Genomic DNA, 15,980 nt, shown 5'->3' with positions numbered 1-15,980 from the left:
CCAACAGCAGATTTGTCATTTACTGTCACAATCCAACTGGTAAAACCACGTAATTTGACATTGAGGATTTCCATGGTTATAAGCATTTTGTGTACACCTTGTTAGTAGTTAAAACTGCTCACTTCTCTCAGTCTTATAATAGAAGTTGGATGTGATTTAACCTGAGGTTATGGTATTTTCCCACTGCAGTGCTTACAGCCCATAATATGCCCACTTGTTGTCAAACTATTGGATGAGGACACATAAGAGTCAACTCAGCACAGCTTTTCTCACAGATCCAAAGGTTTAGAAACACTTCAGACTAAGCTATCACATGTACCTCCATCCTCACATCCTGAAATTCAGGTGGCATTCCTCAGCCAAAAAGAAAACAAACAGGCAGCAACACCAGTCCTGCCTGCCTTTCTGTCTCTCTCTCACAAATGATGCAAATACCCAGTTTTGAATCCTGAGAAGATTCAAAAAAAAATCTGCTGAAAACTGCAGTTCAGGACAAGTGATCCCATTTCCCATAGCAATGTTTTGGCATGTGGACCCTATTCCCCATGGGTAACACCAGAGAAAGTGCAAGTTAACCTGTGACCACCCTCTGGGTGCAGCTGTACTCCTCTGAGTTTTGCAGAAATTGTGGGCCTATTGTGAGGTCCATTCACATGAAGTAGAAGTTTAATTTAACATGGATAAATGAAGCGTGGGAGTACTGATATATTAGAAAGAATACTATTACCCAGAAAATTATAGTGGTCTCATGAGGTGGTAAAGGAAATTAAAGAAATTATATTTAGTTAAGTTATACCATTGGGGGTTTTGATAGGCTTGTTTTTGCTTTGTAATCAAGTGCAACATTATTTTATTATCATGGTTATACTATTATTACTGTGTAATCTTGCACTTGATTACAAATCAAACCCAGTGATAACTACAATAATAAAATAATGTGTTAACATAATAATCTAGCTAAACATAATAAAATAGGTGCTGTTCATCAGGCACAGCATTGCCAGCCAGTCAAGGGAGGGGACTGTCCCACTCTGCTCTCACCTTGAGTGCTGGGGACAGCTCTGGGTGCCACAAGAAGAGGAGACTGAGGACAGACCTCACTGGGGTCTGCAGTTCCTCATAAAGGGAGGAGGAGAGGCAGACACTGACCCCTTCTCTGGTGACCAGAGACAGGACCCAAGGAATGGCCTGAAGCCATCAGGGCAGGGTTAGGATGGAAATTAGGACAAGATTCTTCACCTGGAGGGTGGTTGGGCACTGGAAGGGGCTGCCCAGGGAAGTGAACACAGCCCCAAGCCTGAGAGATCTCGTTTGGAGCAATGCTCTCAGGCACGTGGTGGGATTTTTGGGGCTTCCCATGCAAGGCCAGGAGGTGGACTCAATCATCCTTGAGGGTCCTTTCCAACTCATAGGATATTCCATTATTCTAAAATTCTAATTGTTGTCTAAAATTTCACAAACACAAATGAATAATATTAGTGCTATAGAACAATTAGCTATTCCCAAAGTACAAGAGGCACCTATCAATATAGAGTAGAAAATCTTGGAAAAATCATTATGGAAAGTAGATAAAGTATGGTGTAAAAGTTATATTTCAAGGACTTCACCCTGAAAGTTGTTTTTCCTGTATTCATGCTTGTCAACATCAACTTACTGTGTTCTATCAATCAATTAATCTTGTTCTGCTGCTGTGCATCCTGGATGGACACAGACAGTTGGATTTGAATGAGAAAGTGACTCACTGCTCTTGGCTTCTCCTGAGTTAAAATGTAAATCTCCCTTTCTGTTAATTTCAAATTGACTGATCAGAAGAAATCAACAAAAGTCCAACCAGCAAATTCAAAATTTTACCCAACAAATCCAACAATTAGATAGTGGAGAGAGAAGTAATTCCCATTCAGAACAAGTGCAAAGGCAAAAGGGCAGAGCTCTGCTGCCTCCCAGCCCCAGCCATCAATATTCACAGGTGTCAGATATTGTATTTGCTGGGAATGTCCTTAAAGGCAGGGATGATGCATCTGACTCCATGTTCTCAGAAGGCTAATTTATGACTTTATAATACTATATTATATTAAAGAATACTACAGTAACTATACTAAAGAATACAGAAAGGATACTTTCAGAAGGCTAAAAAGATAATAATGAAAACTCATTACTCTCTCCAGAGGCCCAACACAGCTTGGCCCTGATTGGCCAAAGAGTCCAAACAACTCACAGCAGAATCCAATTAAACAATCACCTGTGGACAAACAATCTCCAAACACATTCCACATGTGAGCACAACACAGGAGAAGCAAATGAGATAAGAATTGTTTTCCTTTTCTCTGAGGCTTCTCAGCTTGCCAGGAGAAAAATCCTGGGTGAAGGGATTTTTTCAGAGAATGTGAATGCCACAGTCAGACACATTTACAGGCTCCTGCATCCCAAACGGGTCCAGTGAAAGCCTGTCATGCAATTCCATATCTCAGCAACACCAAGACCTTTCCATGCAGCTGCTGCCTCTGATTGAGGATGGAAATAGACGTTTATAAAAACAAGCAAAACACCCCAATCTTACCAAAAATAAACGCGTTGCAAAACAAATTATACATCAGAGGATGGAGAGGTGTTGGTCTGAATAACAACTGGTCTGTCCTGATAACTCCAGCGCTGCAGGGGAACTGAGGCTCCCACCAATGTGTCAACAGGAATGGAAATCAAGCCACCCAAAAAAACAACCATGAGTCAACAGAGCCTTATCAGCCACCCTGCCCTGCCCATCAAATCCCACACCTAAGAGCTGATAGAGGAACACTTCATGTTTGTATATTACTGATTGAACTTTCTAGTCCTGAACCCTTTTCATCTAGGAAGGCAGACAGCACCTTGGGTGAGAGATTCACTCAGTGAACCCACGGCTCTCCCTGTGCTTATCAGACTGCCTGCAGGAAGAGTAAACTTTTCCAACAAGAAAACTTGTTACAAGCAGAAAACATGGAGTGGAAAAGTGGAATATATCTTTGAAATTAATGCATGAAACCCAAATTTTGACACAGCACGTATTTTTAATCACAGCCTAGGCTCCATGACAGGTTCATGCACAAATTCCCCTCATGCCATTAGCATCTTTAATGAGAATTTTGGCAGAATAGCCAGTAAGAATCCATTTGGTTCCTCTTGTAAATTGTCCATTCAGGAAAAGATTGGATTTTGTCAATGAGGCAGTGTGCAAAATAGTGCAAGGCTGAACAACTGTCACGTGGCCCTCTTCCATCTATGTAATTTTCATTTCATTTCCATGCAAGCAGATGAATTACAAAGAGCCTGTTTCCCAGCATGTGCTGATAAAACACAAAGTAGGAACTTACTGCTACTTTTACTGTTATGTGTCAAGGAAGTGAAGTAACTTATGAGGGTATTTTAATGAACAATAGACAATTCTAGAACCAGAATTTCAAGGAATATGTTATATCAATTGGATAGAGACAGTAAAATCATAATTTACTGAGTAGAATTTAACGATATCAATTCGACTGACGGATGAGAAAGGAAGTAGAATGAAAAAGCTGAGTTAATTCTGAGTTAATTACCCCAATCCTGGAAACATGAATAATTTAAACTAATGTTTTACTCTGGAATATTTGTCTTACAACATATTCAGGGGAATGGTAGAGATTTAACCTCACTTCTCTGTATTTCTTTGCCTGTTGTGTAAAGCAGCTGTCTATAGCTGTACTAGCCTGCCTAATGGCAGTGATTTTCCCCATATTTTTGAGCACAAAGGCTGAGTTGGCCCATCATCACATCCATCTCTTCTAAAAATGCAGCAAACTATTGATCAGGTCTTGGCATTTCACTAGCAATCAGGTTGAGCCCTTAAGGCAAGAAATTATGATATTATTGTATTGATCACATAAAGTTACCATGCACTAAAAATAAATCTTACTTATTTTCACACAGTGCTTCCCATAATATAATACAGCAAAAGCACCAGATGTGTTAGGATGTACACAAATACACCAAACAGCAAAATGCAGGTGAGGCATCCATTTATATACAACAACAAATTTCCTGAGTGGTGAAACAGCCTCAAGCTGTGCCATGGGAGGCTTAGATTGGATGTTACAAAAGAATTCTTCACTGAAAGGGTGACTGAGCATTGCAAAAGGCTGCCCAGGGAAGCGATGGAGTCACTGTCCCGCTCAGAGCTAGAAGGATGTGGTGCTCAGGGACAGGGTTTGCTGGTGCCCCTGGCTGTGGCAGGTTTATGGTTTGATTTGATGATCCCAGAGGTCTTTTCCAACCTGGATGATTCTGTGGACACAGAACAGACACTGAACAAGGATGAAAGAGCTCTTCAAGGTGAAGTCCAGACAGAGAACACAAACACAGCTGACCAGCCTTGGGGTTCTGGGCTTTCCCTCAAGGTCTCTGCTATCTGCAGGTGCAGCCAGGGAGATGAAGCCATTTGTTCATCTTTACAGCAGACTGCAATAGCACCATTCCTGGAAAGTGTGGCTGCTCCTTGACAAGTGTGGAGAAACACATCCTACTGACTATTTCCTCAGCCCAATTTCACTCTGCTGAGAGCAAGTTCTCAGCATGAGATAATATGTCCCAGATATTTGGTGCATGGAAGTGTTGCTAGATTTAGCTGCAGACACCTTCTAGGAAGGAAAACAAGGAGCTTGTGGGTAAGAGAGAGCAGAAGTAAAAGCAAAAACTGGTGTGGGGTGTTCAGGATGGGCAGAGTGGCTGAAGCCATTGAGATGCACTCCCCTGTCAGAGTTCACCCGTGATCACAGCTGTGTCCTAAAATCTGGGTCACAAATATGACGCTTCTAAGGGGAGAATATTTTATTTCTCACTTAACTAATAGTAGGGTAAAGATTAGGAGGAGTTGCTGCTCTCTCAGTCAGGTGCAGGCAGCTCCCTGGGTTGCTGGGACACCAGGAGTGAACATTTAACTGGGACCCTCTCCAGATGAGGAACAGACAATGACACAGACTAAAATTAACTCAATCTCGGTAAAATGTTTGCAGTTCTAGCTAAATCCTTTCTCTTGATTTTAGATTTTTAAGGACGGGGATGAAACACACCCAAGGAGGACTCTGGGTGTGTCTCACATGGCTCCTGTGCCTGGAGCTGGTGTTGTTCATCCTCTCAGATGAGCTAAATCTGTCTGTGGGAAACACATTACCTGTCTTCATTTTACTTGGTATCTCCATGATCTGCCTGGTGCCTTTATGAAGCACCAAATTTATTGCTGGAACCATTTATCATCAAAGAGTCTTTCTTTTTATACATAACAATTCTGGTTATTTCATTATCTTGTATCAATTTCTGGGTTGCTACAAAGCAGGGGAGTTTATATTTCTTTTCAACTGAACTCATAAAAGTTAATTACAATGAGGCAATGCACTTACAAAACTACTACTGGATCTAACAGGCCATTGTAATAAAAAGTAAATAAAGATTCTTGCATTTTAAAGCACATTTAGCTTCACTGATCTAGAAGCAAATTGGGCATGAGAAGATTGCACTGACAGCATTAAAACTGCTGCTGTATTTAAATTGATATCAGTAAAACAGATCTATAAAACAGAAATGTAACTATACACACTGCAGATTTTGGGGACTTTACACTCCTGTGAGTTTTAAAACCTGTTGTATCTTCCAAAAATTTTGAGCAACAGGAGGAAATAAACACTACAATTGGATCTAAAACTTTATTTGCATTAAATAAAAACATTTAAATGAGTGCAATTCAAAATTATTCTAATGAGTCATTCTTGCACATAAAAGATTTATTTTGGTTGGGCAATTCTCAATTTCACCAAGCAAACAAGACAGACCCATCCAATTTGATGTCTAACATATGAAAAATAGCTCCCTGATTGGATGCAGCACACGAGCTGTGGGTAATCTAGAAAAAGTTATGGCCTTATGTTCAACAACTGAAATCATCTGAAGTATTTTAAAATTTCCCTTCACCTCTCAGGAACAGGCAGGGCAAGAGTGGACTCTGCCAGTTTCTCTTCCACATTTGTAGAGGCAGCATCCAAGGAAACACCCTGAGATGCCTGGGTGATGGTTTTGCCTCTTAGGAAGTACCAAGGTGAATGGAGGCTCTGTTTTTTCACACTGCAGTGTGAAACTAACTGCAGTGTTAGGATTTTCTATTTAAAAACTGCTTCTTGCAAGAAAGTTAAGGGTTTTGATTTCATAATAAGTTGCTCAGAGATTTGTCCTGGCTTTCTGTTGCTACACACTAAAACACACATATTTTTGTCCTCAGCTTCCCAAAAGAAGGCAGCTGGAAGGAAAGAGGCTCTGGAAAATGGAAGACATAACTGCAGCAGCTCAGTGTCTTAATGATGCTTGCTAGCAAGCAAGGACACAAGAAGTCAGAAAGTTCTTTTCAATCCTGCATTCCTGTGGGATCAGGAAACTCCCCTTGTGATCTTTGTGATTTCTCTTATTTGAATTATGTAGCTCAGCACAATATTTTTCTAAGGTGAGTTTGCTTCCTTTATCTTTTAAATATTTTTGGCTTCTAATCAAAACAAATGAACTTAGCAAAAACCCCTCAACAGTCTCAGCCAACCCAGAGGAGAGGAGTTCACTCCTTTCACAGCAGGAAAAGCAAAACACAAGTGTCTCAGGGAGAGCCAGCCTCACCAAGCCAACTTAAAGAAATGTTTCATGCCAAACCACATTAAGCAAATGGATGCCCACAAAAACACACTTTAGAATCAGGCCCTGCACAGACCAGGAGCACATTTCAGCACTGAGCTGAGTGTTCCACACTGTGCAGCTCTGGGTGACCTCAGCTGGACAAGTGCCAGCTCATTTCTCTCACCTGTAGGTTCCACAGAGCTCCCACAGGAGAGTGCCTCGTGCTCTGGATGGTGGTGCTGAACCCAAGGAACAGCAGTGCCATGAAAGGAGCTGCACTGCAGTGTCAGAAGAGATTTCCTCAGGCTCAGAGGAGAGCAGCAAAACATCTCAGACCCTTCAGGCTGAGGGATGCTGCTGCTGTCATGCCAAGAGCTGCAGCCAGGGCCGGGCAGGAGGAGAGTAAAGAGGTTGGAGGAGACACAAAATTGCCCTGGCAGAAGCCCTAGGCTCTCTGCATGTCCTGTCAACGTTCCCACTGGCTTCAGTGCAGTCAGAATCTCCCCTCACGGATGTTTAAGGAGACCATTCCCCAGGTCCCATATGCTTACAGTTATTTACCTGCAGCCTGCTGCCACTGAGAAAAACAGAGGAGCAATCCGTCGAGAAAATAAAATCTAAGGTGCTCTGTAGCATTAGATTTTCATTTTTCCATATGTAAGGGGGAAAAAAGAAAGTATTGAACATGTCTTTTTAAATCTCAGAAATCAGGTATCATGCTCCCATGCAGATCAGAATAACTGCTTTTGTTCAGGCCCTTCTGCAAGAACCTCTGTCTGTGAGAAAACCTGTCAGACCCCTGGGGCAAACATTGAGTCTCTGCAGAATCCCTTGGCAGGCTGTGAAAATCTGGGCTTCAGATTTTCCTGGGAAAGCCCAGGCTGAGCCCCCAGTGCTGCCACATGCCAAGGCTGTGGTCACACACTCCTGGCCTACTCAGGGCCAGGCTGGAATGCTGGCACAGCCCCTCATTCCCTGATGTGGAATGTGATGGAGGGTTGTCATTATATTCCAAGAGTTCTATTGTCGTTACATTGTAAGGTTCCGTATTGCCAGAGTTTTGTACCTTCTTGATGTTTCTTGCAGGTAGCTCCTCTAGGCACTGACTCTTCCTTGTCCTCACAGCAGTCACCTGACTCCAGTTCTCCTCAACCAACCAATCCACTCTTCTATAACACGCTTCTTATTGGCTACAGCTGTGGCCTGTTAACATCAGGCCTGCTCCTAATCCTTAATAATTGGCTCAGCTGCAACTCTTTAGGGGGTAAGATTACTCTCTGTACTACCTATATTTACTTATGTTCTATCCCTCTACAATGGAGGATGTGATGGAGGGCACACCCAGGGCCTTTGGGATCTCTGCTCCTCTCTAGAGGGGATATTAATCCAAATCCAACACAATCTGACTCAAAGGGTGTGCAACCTGTACATTTTATTGCAGCCATACAATCTTCTACATGACAGTCTTCTCCAAGCTTCTCTCACAATGGAAGCTACCAGAAACAGAGGCTGCTGGAAGTGTTTGTGCTCTGCTCATCTGTGCTGGGCTGAGCAGCCTGAGCTCCATGGGCAGCAGCCTCATCCCTGGCAGATCACAGGCTAAAAGTCCCATTAGCCCACAGCAGGCAAAGGAGCTGGCTACTTAACAGCAAGGGGTTTGGAGGAGCAAACAAAGCATGTTTACAAATGTGGAATGTTTATTGTTCTCTGATGCTTTCTCCTAATGCTGGCGGATTGACAAGATCCTCTTGTCAACAGGAACAAACACAGAGGGGACAGTAAAGAAAACCTCTGCCTGTTCCAAGAAGCCAGCCAAAGTCAGAGCTGGATGATATACAGGTGGCACAGGGTGAAGAAAGAACAAGAAAGAGGCAGGTGGTAAAAAAATTAAATAGCAACAGCTCTGCCTTTTTATCTGACAGCAGAATTTGGTCTTCAGAGTCCTATAAACTAATGCTCCAAAATGTGGATAATGGCTGAGCTCAAATGAGTCACAAGGACCTGGCACAGAACTGCCAGGCCCTGCCCACAGCAGTAAGCAAGGTGCCATTGAAACTCTCTCTGAATCTGGCATTGATTTATTCAAAAAATTATCTTTGCATCACAAACCCTCTGCTGCATCACCCAGAGCTCAGCAGCAGAGGAAGCAAGATCAGAGACCTAAGGCAAGGGGTCTGCTGCTTTCCTCCTGGAAATTAGAAAAGATTGCCACGTGAAAATGGCCCCGAGCAATGGGCAAGAAGGTGTAGGGAGCAGCTCCTGTGTGAGATTGGGCACTATTGTAAATTTAGGTAACTTCGATAAGGGGGAGACTGATGAGGACAGCATCTTATCAGAAGGCTAATTTATTACTTTATGATATTATATTATATTAGAGAATACTATACTATACTAAAGAATACAGAAAGGATACTTACTGAATGCTAAAAAGATGATAATGCAAACTCGTGACTCTTACCAGAGTCCTGACACAGCTTGGCCCTGATTGGCCAAAGAGTGAAAACAACTCACACTGGAGTTCAATCAAACAATCACCTTGAGTAAAACAATCTCCAAACACATTCCACGTGAGCCCAACACAGGAGAAGCAAATGAGATAAGAATTGTTTTCCTTTTGTCTGAGGCCTCTCACTGCCTTTCAGCTTCCCAGGAAAAAAGCCCTGGGTGAAGTTCAGAGAATGTGAATGCCACAGGGCCCCTGGGAGCTCAGGCAGAGCTGCTGGCAGCCCTGCCAGGTGGGCACACTGAGCCCTTTCCTTGGAGGAAGGTGCTTGCTGACCACAGAAAGCAGCTCCTGCTCCCCACAGGCTCCTCAGAGCTGCCCAGCTCGTGGCTCACACCAACAAACTGCAGCTCCATGGCCCTGGAGTGGCTCCTGCTGCTTGGAGATGCTGGGTAGAATCTGAGCTTCCCAGAAGTGTTACAGGGTTGGAAATTCATTTTCAGCATTAGAATAAATGTGAAAGTTACCAGGTTTTTGCAAGAAGGGAGTTATATTAAAAAATTAAATATTTTCAAGAGAGAAATTCTAGTTTATGGCTTAAAATATAGTCTGACACACCCTGGTGGTTATTGTGCTACTGGCTAAAGTTTTAATTTTTTGCAGCAGATCACTATAAAGCTGGCAGAATGGGGACTTGGGCTCCACATGCTGCAAAGTACTTCACCAGCAATGAGAATAACCCATCCCTTTTCCAGCTTCCCAGGAGAAGGGCTGCAGACAGGGATACAATTCCACAGCCTCAAGCAGAAGTGCAATTAGACAAAAGCACTCTCAACAGCTTTATTTGCCATGACAAGCTCCTCAGGATGCCTCCAGAACAGCAGCCAGAGAGAGCCCCTAATTTTCCACTTTTTCACAAGACACCCGTGGCAAAACAGAGCCCAGGTTCCCAGGAGCTGCAGGGGAGAGGGGCTGCCCTGGGGAGAGCAGTGGCTTCCAGAGCATCCAAGGAAGAGTAACAGCATCCATTTCCAGAAGGAAGGTGCAGAGCAGAACACCTTGTGGAATGTGTCCTTCCAGGACACAACAAAGCTTTGCTGAGAGGCCAGGAGGGACATGAGCACTTTTTATTATTATTAATTTATTATAATTTCTATTCTATTCTATTCTAATTGTTATAACCCCAGGTCACTCACACTGCCTCAGCTAACACACAGCAGTGCAGGCAAGATTCCACAATATCCCAGAGGCCAGGGGATAGCTGTAGCTGGCTTTACCCAGGAGTTGTAGCCCCAAACACTTGCTCTGACTTTGGCCCCTGCACACAGCAAAGAGCCTGGCCTAGGGTTTGGGGTGGCTGCACTCTCTCATAGGGTGGGGGAAACACTCAAATCATGCTGCCAGACAAAGCTGGGGCATTGCTGACACCAGGGGCTGCCTGCTGTCCCTCCTGCTGGGGCACAGGGTGCTGAGGATGCAGACCAGGTGACACCTGGGGCACTGCCTGCTCCTCTCAGATATGCTCACATCCCGCTCACCATAACACTGCAAATGTACCATAGCACACAGGGCTGCTAAGGTAAGGACATATTGTCCTGAGGGAGAGAAAAGAACATCCATACCATCCATACAGAAGACTTATGCCAGGTCTCCATGGAATTTTTAGGAGGAATTTGCAATTCAAGCCGAGGTTTTACTAAAATCTGAATTTTTATGGGGCTGGTTCTTATTACATTAAAAGTGACAAGTTTTCTAAATCTGTCAGTACAGGTGCAGCATAAGGAGAAAAAACAGCTCAGCTACCAATAAGTACATGACCATCTGCCCAAAGAAGTGATGGCAGGTCAAGTGCTGAACACTGCTATAATTTAATCTACCAGCAGACAGACAGATCTAACACCTGCAGGTGTTAGAAATGAAGAAAAACTGCTTTCCACAAGATCCAAGTACACTCTGTAGCTCTTCTTGCTCTACCCAAATGTAGAGACACTGTTCAAAAGACAAATACAAATCCATCTAATACTTTAACATAAGTAAAATAAACCTCCAAATTGACAACAGTCTGTTTGCAGACAGCAGAGACTTCCCTGACTTGCTTTCCTGAATTTATACAATTTTTTTATGGACTGCTCCATTGTTTGCAGGTCTTGTAACCAAAATCCACCCCCAAAAGGAGGAGTTCAGCAGAAAGCAAGCCAAGATATAAGCCTGACCAGGGAAATTTTCCTGTGCCCTTCCCAGAGCAGAATCTCCCTATCAGTGCTGTGTTTGTTTCACCTAGCACAGCTGCAGCTCCCCATGGATGATGACCCTTCTCCAGTTCTATGAGCTGCTCATTTTTGCATTTTTCTCTTTCTCAACCTGGTGAGGACCAAAGCTTCAACAGGGATTAGAAAGGTGTCTATGAGGAAGCCACTTCAGTTAAACCAACACTCCCAGACAAGAGGAACAATCAGCACAAGTGTTATTGGTGAAACACCACTTCATTGAAAATAAACACAAATAAATATAAATAAAATAAAAACTGCTTTAAGCACCATATCTGAATCATGGGGTACCTGTGCCCACATAAACAGCTGAACTGCACCCATGGTTTTACACCATTTCTGCCTCCTCTTCATTCCTGGTCAGCCCTTAACACACCATCAGGGCTAACAAGCTGGTTTTGGGGTCTTTAGCATAACTACTATACAACTGAACTATGCCTAAAAAAGAATGTGTAGCAAATTTTTAAATGAAAATAATTGAGACAAAAGTAAAGAAATGGAAAAGAGTAGAAAACATTCATGTTAATTTGCTAATTTCATATGAAGTATTTATCTTAATAGAGAATGTTGCACTAGAGACATACACACAGCCTGGCTGTCAAAAAAGTCCTGGGGATGGATGAATAAGTGAAATTTTATCAGTCAGGACAAGAAAATATATGTATATCAAGTCCAAGTGACTGCATCCATCTCATATTGGTGTCATTCTGCAAATATCAAATTTTGCTTCTCATCTTTCATAACAGAAGCAAATAAAAATCTTGAGGAGATTTTCAGACAAGACATCACTAAAACACACACATCAAAATAATGAGAAAGAATAACAAAAGGCTACAACAAGTTAAATTGCTCTGACAATTTTTGAAAGCAATTCTGCTTTAATAAGACTAGAGAAAAGATGACTTTCAAGTACCATAGAGCACTGTGGTCTTTCCTTCAAAGGGCTTTGCACTCCTCAGATAATGACACTTTCCTCACTCATCTGGCTTTCAGTCTTTATTGTCCAACATTAAAAGTATAACAAAACAAACAAAAAAAAAAAATAAACTAGATAAAAAAGCCAGACATAAAGTATAGCTAATCTCAGATAAAATCAAAAATTACATTAAGAGGAAATTTATGTGTGTGGAGCAAATCCAGCTCTGAATATGACAATTAAAAGCTCTGAGTCAAATGTTTTTGAAGAGGGTGATGCAAATATAGGTTTAATAGATTTAATCACTGCTGAGAAAGGGTGTGGAGCAGCACTCCCTCCTCTTGACAGGTATCATCACCCTCTCAGAGCTGAGCTCTTGTGCTGATTTCAGCCCTTCAGCCTTGGACTCTCACTTGACCTGAAACCATCAGTTTTCCCCCACTGCAAGCCAAAGCTGTGCAGGTTCCTAATGCTGTTTCCAGCAGGGAATCATCATAGGGTGCCACATTTTCAGAGGCTCTGAAAAACCCTGCAAGTTAATATTTAGCTGCCTCAAGGTATTTTACAACCAGGTACCCATATTCAATGAGGTACAGAGAGTATCCATTTAGTATTCCCCCCTCCTCTCACTCCAAGCACAATTTAAACCTTGGGTAGCAGAAAAGAAAGTGTTCTATGGATTCAGGGCACATCATACAGAGATTTCTTTCCCAACAGCAACACAGATACACCAGAACTTAATCCCATTTGTCACATCAGGTAAACAGGCAGTAGTTCATGTGGAGAAAATTCAGTAGCAGGACACTCAATATCTCAGCTAAAGTTTGCTATGAATCTAATAATCTGGAAAGAGGGTAAATAATGATGTAGTAGGATTTTCAGATTTCAATTATTTAGGTTAGCCGAGGGACAAGAAAGCTTAGGGACTTGGAAAGAGAAAAATGCTGCTGGGTGAGCACAGAGTGCAGCAGCCTAAGGATCCTACAGATAGCAAAAGATAAACTCACCCTTCCTGTTGGATATAAATTTCAATGCACACACCCCAGGTACGAGGTGTCATTGGAGAGAAAAAAAATAATCTCCTCTCTGAATTTATGACACAGTGCAAGCAGTGTAGGGGTTTCCATTCACTCACACCCTAGCAGAAGAATAAAATGTAATGGTTACTTAGCACAAACAGAAACATTACACATTTAAAACTAACAGGAATAAATATTAAATTCTGAAAGTAATGCAACTGTCAGCTGGAACTTTGTATAGTCAAGACGCATTTAAGCCCATGCCTTGATCTGGTCTTTAAAATGTCTGATCATTTCCAGATACCTGAGTGTCACATCAAAGAGCTGAGCTGCTCTGCTCCCCCTCTGCAGGGAAACCAGCACCAAAGTGTGCCCCAGTGCTCAGCACATCTCTGCCACACACCATAATGATGGCAATTATCAACAATAACGACACTGTGGGTGTAAATCTGCTCTGGCAGCTGGGGCTGGTGGATTCTGCATCAAGAGCAGCCCCTGGCATCCCCAAGGGGAGGGAGAGCAGAGCAGAGCCCGCCCTGGGAGTGCAGAGGGGCTGTGGCCACTCCTTGGGCACACTCTGGCAACTTCTGCAGGAACCAGAAAGCTCAACATCCTCTGCAACTCAGATCAGCTGAGGGGATTCCCTTGCATTCCTGCACCAGCCCTCTCTTTCCTGCTCATAAACCTATGACACCAAATAAACCCACTGCTGCTTGTCCCTAAGTGCTCAGGGGTGAGGAGACAACCTCCACCTGCTCTCTGAAACTCCATCATGTGTGAGATGCCTGATGCCCTATCAATATTTTAATAAAAATATCAGAATTTTCAATTAATCAGGCGTTTCTTCACTGAGATGAAACACTGTGTACATTTCTCATTTACTCTCCCCAGTACATGCTTATTAATTAGCAGACTAATTTACTCACTTCTTTAGGAACTGCATGCCAGGGAAAATGTTCTCAGCTGTCAAATGCAACCCATCGATTACTGTAAGACACTTAAGACTAATTGATAAATATATCCAAGCCCTGATTAATTCCTGAAAAATCCATCATGCTGCATCCTGCTGTCCTTCCCTTTATAATAAGACTCTTGAATTAATTTGAAACTTGATTTTCCCTTCTTTTAATTAAGAAAACCCCCAAAAACCAGAAGTATTTGTGGAGGGTGTCTATTCAATTTTCTGGTTATGCTTGAAGTGAAATCTACTTCATTTACCTTATTAGCCAAAAGTAAGGAAATGAGCCTACTCTGAAATTAGTTACTCTGTCAACTAGAATTTATCTTTGGGGCGTAGAGAGCTGATGTGGAAACTTGAAAGCAATTTCTTCACTCTTCTGTTTGTTATATGTATTTTTCAAGGTTTCTTTCTGATTACATAAATTAAAAGTGACTTCTACAAATCTGGAAGAGATGTGCTGCATGCACTTCTCAGTACAGCATATGGCAGCCTTTGAAACAGCCCAGTGTACAATTATGTAGATTGTTTGGAATAAAAAAGGTAAAATTTACAGAGTAAAAGTGACTGAACGTTCACAGTGATGTTTCCAAGCAGTAACCCTCTCCCTGCTCATTCCATGGCCATGCACCCCTGTTATTCTCACAAGAATTCTACTGATATAAGAACATTTTTCCCCTCCTTACTTCCACAATTTGGAGCTTAAATACTATTTAAAAAATTATTTCACTGGGGTCCTACTGAGATCAATCCACAAATCCTCTGAGGCTCATTTTCCCCCAAATTAAACTTTTCCTCCTCCTCCTTCCCTCACAAAGCCTGGAGGCAACAAGCTTTGGTCCAGCATCCAGCACTGCCCCAGCAGCCTCCTCATTCCTCAAAGTATTTCCACAAATCTTCCATGAAATTACGATTTTTGCCAAAAAATCTATGTAGTACTGTTTGTCTGTGGAGAAATGTTTGGGCTATCACAGGCAGTGCTGGCTCTCTGGCAAAAGAGGAGGATAATTACAATGCCTCTTGAAATCAGTGATATTTCCTCGCTGCTAAAAGGGTGGCATGCTTTACACCTTTAAACTACCTTAAGTAATCATTTTCTAGGCAGAACAGAAAATCCATTTCTATTAGTTTCCAAAGACCTTGAAAGTATGGATGTAGGAAGACCAGTTCCATAAATTCACCTTTTTAGAGTCACTGGCTAACACAGAATTTATGCATGTGCAGGTCTGTCACATAATTCAGTATTTATATTCTCCCTTTCAAGCTCCAGGGAGCTGGAGTAAAATGCTAAAAATAAAATACACATGTTATAATACACACAAGATTTAGAGATGGAACTATTCCGACAGTTCAAAATAAAAGATCTTTGTGCATAAGATCTCCATAGCCAGGCCTGCACCTAAATCACATATTGATTTAACTCACTGTAGACAAGTTATATAAGCTTTGGAATGATGTATGCTTGATCAATGTGTTTTAGAAATTAATCTCTGCCAGACTTACTCATTTAGGCAAGTGAAGAAGTCAGATAAATATCCCTACATTTTACTTTATAGGACAGTAAACCAATTTCTGATCAAATTTGTAAGTAAACAGCATTATTTGTTTCCAAGAAATATCAATATTAAAATACCTTTCTAAGAAAATCTGAAAACAAGAGTTCAAAAATTTAAAGTTTTATCTACGAAATTCACAGATTATAAAATTGATACAAGAGTAT

The 15,980-nt window shown here is 42.0% G+C and overlaps 1 protein-coding gene across 2 annotated transcripts in view; it reads right to left on the bottom strand.

The window, feature by feature from the left end:
* HTR2C (5-hydroxytryptamine receptor 2C) overlaps positions 1-15,980 on the bottom strand; it is a 77,263-nt gene that overhangs the window by 25,807 nt on the left and 35,476 nt on the right. The window lies entirely within an intron of this gene.

Source organism: Melozone crissalis, unplaced genomic scaffold (genome assembly GCF_028551555.1).
Source record: "Melozone crissalis strain CALT ecotype California unplaced genomic scaffold, PUWL_Pcris_2 ptg000068l_1, whole genome shotgun sequence".
NCBI classification, from domain to species: Eukaryota; Metazoa; Chordata; class Aves; order Passeriformes; family Passerellidae; genus Melozone; species Melozone crissalis.
Note: the sequence above shows the minus strand (reverse complement) of the source record. Positions and strands in the feature narration are given on the sequence as shown.